The sequence below is a fragment of the Heterocephalus glaber genome, unplaced genomic scaffold (assembly GCF_053883595.1).
Source record: "Heterocephalus glaber isolate CG9 unplaced genomic scaffold, H.glaber_assembly_v1.0 deba00001504, whole genome shotgun sequence".
Lineage (NCBI taxonomy): Eukaryota > Metazoa > Chordata > Mammalia > Rodentia > Bathyergidae > Heterocephalus > Heterocephalus glaber.
Window position 1 is genome coordinate 64527290 of NW_028258324.1, and position 7036 is coordinate 64534325.

The following is a 7036-nucleotide window of genomic DNA, read 5'->3' on the forward strand; positions in this document are numbered from 1 at the left end:
TCTCGCACTTTCATTTAGCAGAACTTGTATTTCATTATACGAGGGCTTTTACGTCATGACTTTTGTTTATCCATGTGATAGTTGAGTGTAAAAGAACTAATTTCCAAGAGTAATGCACAAATGATGATCAATGAAGTAAGTGTATTAATATTTCTGTTCTTGTTAAGGACCTAATATTTGTACTCTCCTCTTTTTCTCCCCCCAAAAATCCATATTAAAAGTCCCAACTTTCGGTGAGATGGTGAAATAGAAATATACGAATCGTGAATATTTGGACATTGGAGGAAGTAATAAAAGTTAAATGAGGTTGGAAGAGTGGGATCAAAAGCAATCATCTTTAATTTAAAAGATATATTGTCCAAATGAATAATATGCTTGCCACATTTGTTAATCAATCTTCAGAAAGAAAACCATAAAGAAATATGGAATACGATAAATGGCAGAAATATGGAGAATAGTAGGGCTTTTATATAAATCTTTGAGTGAATTTATACCACTAGATTGCCTGGACTAGTTCTATCAAAAAGTAGGTTACTGAAAGGAAACACTGATGTCCCTTAGTGGATCAGTTGATTTTTTTTTTCCTGTATTGGTAAGAAATGGGTCAGGTTTCAAAAAGAATTAAATAAAAAAAGAAATGGGTCAGGTACGGGAAGTGGCCAGTACATCATGCTTGCCATTCTAACCAAAACCTATCATTATTTCTTCTCTTCAAATTTTTAGACCTATTTCTTTTTAGTCTTCTGAAAGAAAGTCTTCTTTCATGTGCTTTGCATTATCCTTTCTTTTACACGATACACCTCAGACTCAATACTTGCATTTTCCATACTTGAGTGTTCAACTGAAACTTTCTCCTGTAAGATTCCAGGTACTCTTTTTCATTAAAATTTTTCAGGTACTTCATAATTATAGGGTTTATTGGATAAAATGCCACTATTCAAAAGCAACAAACTTTGCTAGTTATTGACAACAAGAGCCTATTTCCTGTATCCAAGATTCAGAAATAATCTATTGTTGTAGAGTTTATTAATTTCATTAAAGCCTTTCATACAAGCCCATATTAATTGTATCTTTAAGCTTCATTCTTCAGCTTAACAATGGCGAAGTTTCCTAATTGGAATCTGGACTGTAATTATAATTTACTTAGCTGGTATTTATTTACAGAGGGTGAAGTAGACTCTTAAAGTAGAATCCTATGTCAAGAGTTTTGAAAAACAGGTATGAGAGGCCTGACCCAGACATGAGGAGCTTTGTGACAGGTATATCACCTCTGAAAGTAAGGGCATTTATATTCCTGAGATGCTGTCTGGGTGGGTAAGTGATCCTTTTCCATATTTTGTTTTGCTTTGTTTCAGAAGGAAAAGCCGAGGAACTCAGTTATTAACCACCGGAAATCATTAAGTGTTCAAAGTCTAAAACCTTCTGGAAGAGAGTTCCCTATGTTTATATCTCACTGTAGACTGATCTTAGGTGTTAAAGCTTTCAGGTGAGTAAAATATCTTCAAGGACTTGAACTGAAGCTCAGACTTCTACTTCACCATTTAGACTGCTGAGAAACAAAGAGCACAAAGGTTCCTAAAGGCTGTCATTATCGTGGAAAGACTGAAGACACCAAAAACTCCTGGCTGCATATTTGACACCTAGAAAAATCCCTGCTGGCCTCTCCAAAGTCATATTGTCTAAAATCTAGGCTAGATGAGAGTGAAATGGTTTAAAGAAATCTATGCAGTAATTCAAAATATAAGCATATCTGACAGTGGGGTATAAGTACTATGTTCATCAAAGAAAGGCAGTAGGTTTAATTTGATTGTTCTATTAAGTGGCCTTGATTAGTCTATCAAGTGGTATGGTATATGTATAGGACATTTGAGAGACTTTTAGAATTATGTATTAAAAGACAAAAAGGAAATTTAAATAGGATTGAGGTATGATCTTTATGTCCTTTCTCTCTTCTATACTAAAATACAAGATGCATTGAGGAAGAGAAGCAAAGCTGCTGCTGCAATAATATTCACTGAAAATTCGAACTTGTTATTCTTATCTATTATTGTTGTCAAAAATAAGAACTTCAAGTTACTGAGTATAACTATAGGCCAATCATTAGGCAAATCACATTATATCTTCTAATTCTAGTCCTCTCAATAGTTAAAAATCTAAAATTTAGAGAGACTGAGTGATTTCTCCAAGGATATATTTTACAAGATAATGACTTATTGAAGTTTGAAGGCAGGCTATTTGAATTACAGAAATTTTTGAGTAGATTTTGAATTTTATAATAAAATTGTCACTTCATATATTTAGTGTATCAAGTTAAATAACATGTCTGAGTAAGCTTTGTAAACAGAAAGCACAAAACTGACATATTTTATCTTGCATAAAGAATACTAAAAATGCAGACTAGTTGGACACAATATATGACTAGATAGGAACAGACAATATATTCCTTTGTCCTAAAAAGAAACAAGTCAAATGTATAGAGGATAAATGATTTCTCAAGATATAGTAACTTAAAGCAAATGCAGATATTTGATAAGGGAAGATCAGTAAAGAAAGTCCATTATAGTAAAATGGAAACTACTGAAGGAAATTTTCCATTTAATATATTTGCATTATTTAATATATTTGCTGCATGTGGTATTATTTTAGACATAAAGGACTTTTAGATGCAGCCCCTGGTTTCAGAATGGAGGTTCATTCTCTCAGAAAGAGCTCAAGAAATAATGGGAGAACAGTTCACACGCCAGTTGGCTGTCTTGATGATGACCTATAACTAAAGTTCCTCCAAAGTAATTTATTTTCTATGGGAATCTGACAATAAAGTGTGAATGACCTTTCCAGCAAAATCCAGCAGTATTAATCTACAAATTATTCTCAGCTCCGAGGTTAGGCGTTTTCTTTTCCTTCAACTGGACCTTATTTTCAACTCTGTAATTTCATGTTATGTTATATCATAAAAAGTAAATATGATAGATAATTCTATAAAGCAATACAGACCCCTGCTAAATACAGAAACCTCACCAAGTGTGAGGCAACAGGAATTCAGGAAGGAAATTTTCTTAGAATAGAAAGAATCAAGATTTGTCTAGGACTTTGACAATTATCTCCCAGAATTTTTCTTTTCTTTTAGGGTTCTCACTCTTTGATTTTGGCTGCTTGTCTGTACTCTATCAAAATGTAGGTCTATTTATGTGGTCATATATCTCTTCAATTTTGTTACAAGGTAATTTGCCAACATTCATTCAGAATTTACTTTGTGATAGACATTACACTGATTACTTTTTTTTTTTTGTGGTACTGGGGATGGAACTCAGGACCTTGTTCTTACAAGGTAGATGCGGTGCCATTGAGCTAAATCCCCAGCCCCACTGATTACTTTTTGAAATGATCCTATTGAGTGTTCAAAAACACTATGAGACATTGTGTATTTTGTGTGACCATAACTCCCGTTTTTATTGGAGGAATATTACATGGTGAATAAGTGCTACTTCTAGAATTCAAATCAAAATAGCCTCTTGTTTATTATTACACATCTACATACTTGTGATTATGTGTGTTTAATACTTATCTCTCAGAATATCAAATACCCAAAGTAGCACATTTGCTGCTCTCATTCTATGGTCTAGCCTGGCATTTTGCATATAATGGGCATACAAAAAGTATATAGCTTCATTGCATCAAAATTAAAGGACATTGAGAAGTTATATCATTAATGCAAGTAATTTGAATGGGAAAATAAACTTCATGAAAGTCGTAAAACAGAACAAGGCATTGTGAAGGATCCTCACTGATAGCCAATACAGAATAAAAGAGAGCAGACAGACTTTTATGCCTAAAAGAACTAAAGCACTAGATAAAATATATGACAAAGTTCTAAGGCTATTTAACACTGTTCAATAAAGGATACAAGAAAGAAGAGATACTTAATGTAGAAGGTTCGAGAGAGCTTGAACTTAATGCCTGAATGTTTCTAGGGAATGATGCAGAAAGGGGTTGTTCATGAGAAGCCCAGGTTGAAAAGCATAGATCTTAGAGTCCAGGGAGTTGAAGATGGCTAATGGCTAGAGTTCACAGGGTAGAGTGCAGGAGGAATACGAACTGCTCAGTGAGATACCAAGAGAACAGTGCCGGCCTGCTCTTGAGGATTCAGCTGAGTGCTGATTGTTGCATTTTTTCCCAACTGAGAAAAGTTTTATTTTAAAGACAAAACAAAGAATATTAACACACTTCTAAATGCCAGTGTAAGGGTTCACTTGGCTTTGTAAAAGAGAAAATGACACTCAGGTATCAAAAATACGGAAACCATGGAAGGCCCACATCTTGTGGCCAGAGTGCAGCAGGTGCTGCCTCAGAAGCTGCTACCTGTTTGTGTGGAAATATACGACAAGTGTAAAGCGTGGCGGGGTGAAATGGCAGGTAGCCAAGCTGGAGGACCTTTTACTCCTCTTCCATTCTGCTTTCAAGAATTAAAGTAATTGGCAGGTCATTTTACAAAGAACTTTGATATCAAAGAATACGTCCAAAGGTCCAAAATAAGTTCAAGGTGACAGCTAAATTTACACAGGGAAATGGGTAAGGCGGATGTTCTCAAAAGCTAGATTGCACACAATGGCAGGCACTAAATCTGGTCACCTGTACTTGCAGGAAAGGAGAGGACACTGGTCTTACTCAAAGCAGGTCTTTTTCATGATATGTAGGACCTCTTGCCTGCTGATCTCTCCTTCTCAGTCACCTCATCGATCATTTCTGACCTCACCACTCAGGCCCTCACCCAACTCCCTGGCTGTGTGCTTCAGATTTTGGAATGATATTTTCCCAGTTTCATCATCATTCAAGAGCTTCAGAGCTTTCAGAATTTCTTCCTTGGTATCTCCCTCAGACATTTTCTGACTCATTACATTCAAAAGATCACTAGAGTTAATTTTTCCTGCCCCTTATTCATTTTGCATAGCAGTGTGTTCAATTTGTTCTTTCTTGGGTTCAAACCCCAAGGCTCTCATTGTCAACTTTCATTTTTTAACATCCATCCTCCCAGTCTCATCAGCATCAAAGAAATCAGAAGTTTCTCTGATTTTCTGTTTCTGCTCTTCAGTGAGCTCTGGTTTAAGATTCATCCTTTTTCTCTGGGTACTTGACAGTGTGTTACCTTCTTAAAATTGGAGGCCATTCTCAACAGGCTATCACTGTGGCTAAGGCAGCAGCTTCTGCTGATTATTGCATATGAGGAAAATAATTAAGGCTGTGCAAAGAATCACCTGAAAGTTTTAAGAAAAACAATGATGTCTGAAACTCACACAGGGCAAGGAATAATTCCTTTTCCAGTGCCCACTACTCCAAGTAGAAAGCCTCATAACTAAAGGTTAAGAGAAAAGTTATGTGGAAAATTCAGAGGGTTTTCCCTCAATGGAAACAAAATTAGTTCTCAATGAAATACGTTCTATTAATCTTTGTCAATGGTTCAGAGCAAGAACCAAAATGATTAATTATTTTCTAAGTCATCAAACCACATTCCAAAAAAATCAAGAGTATTTATAATAATTAATCTTTATATATACATTTACTTTTATTTTTTCAAATATCAACTGTGAGATATAGATTTCTAAGGTGGACAGCTACTAGATCAATATGTGTATACATTGGGTAATGACCTTCACAATCAAACTAAATAGCACATCCTGCACCACAGTGCTATACATTGGATCCCTAGACACTGTTCTTTATATACCTGGGAGTTTCAAGCTTTGAGCAACTTCTCCATTTCCCCCAAACCTCAGGCCCTGGCAATCAGCATTCTGCTCTCTGAGTTCATTATTTTAAAATTCCACTTAGAGTAAGGCCATACAGTGTTTGTCTTTCCATGTTAGACTTAATTCATTTAACCTGATGTGTAAGTGTTTTAATAGCATTCCTGTGTGTGTACCCCATTTTCTTTATTTTTATCTGTCAATTTATCTTACCATTACTCCCATATTCTGGCTATAATGAATACTACTGCCATGAATATGAGCAGCCAGAAGAAATGCAAGTTGGAGTTATTAATATCACATAGCTCAGATAATAGAGCACTGGCCATGCAGAAATAAAAATAAATAAATAAATGTAGCCCTCAGTAAGGTTAAATTCACAATCTCAGACATCCATACAAAGGTTTGCAATCAAGCAAAGAAACATTGCATTAGTCAGCTTTCAGTCACTAGAAGAAACACCTGAGTCAGCCAACTTAAAAAGAGAAAAAGGTTATTTTGGGCTCAAGGTTTGGACCCATTGTTTTTAGGCCTCTGGGAGGTGTGTCAGATGACAATGACAGAGAGTATGTGGTGGAGTAAAATTGTTCATGGCCAAGGAGTAAAAAGTTACCAAGGAAGTGGTTGGAATCCCATAATTCACTTGAAGGACAAAACGCTAATGACTCGTTCCATGCCTCACTTCTTAAAATTTCACCCCCTCCCAAGAATTTAAGACCTTGGCATTTTGGGGATGTTCAGAATTAAAATTAGAACAACCAGGAAACACATTCTGTAAAGAAGAGAAAAACACTCAAATGAAACAGACTGAAAAATGATACCGATAGATTTAATAGACAAGAGCATAAAAAAAGATCTTACAAGTGTATTCTATACGTAAGTAATCTAGAGGGAAAATAACATGTTGGGAAGAAATTAGGAAAGTATATAAATGATAAAAATCTAACTTCAAAGAATGAAATTGAGAATGTCTGAGACAAAAACACACTGAATTGGACAAATGGCATGTAGGAACACCAGAAGAATAAGGTAGTGACTTTAAAGACATGGTCGTTGAAACTATCTACACTGAAACAAAGAGAACACTACTTTAAAAATTGAGAATTGGTAAACTTTGGACAGTGGTCTGACACATATATCTTTGGAGTCACTGAAGGGTGAAGCAGAATAAAGTATCTGAAACCATAAATGGCAGACAATTTACCAAACTGATGGAAACTATAAAGTCACAGATACAAAATGCTCAGGGAATCCTAATCACAAGAAACTCAAAGAAAAATACACCAATGCACTTC

The 7036-nt window shown here is 35.3% G+C and overlaps 1 pseudogene; it reads right to left on the minus strand.

The window, feature by feature from the left end:
• Positions 1–4661: 4661 nt before the first annotated feature.
• On the minus strand, positions 4662–5164 carry LOC147825391 (centrin-2 pseudogene; annotated as a pseudogene).
• Positions 5165–7036: the final 1872 nt, after the last annotated feature.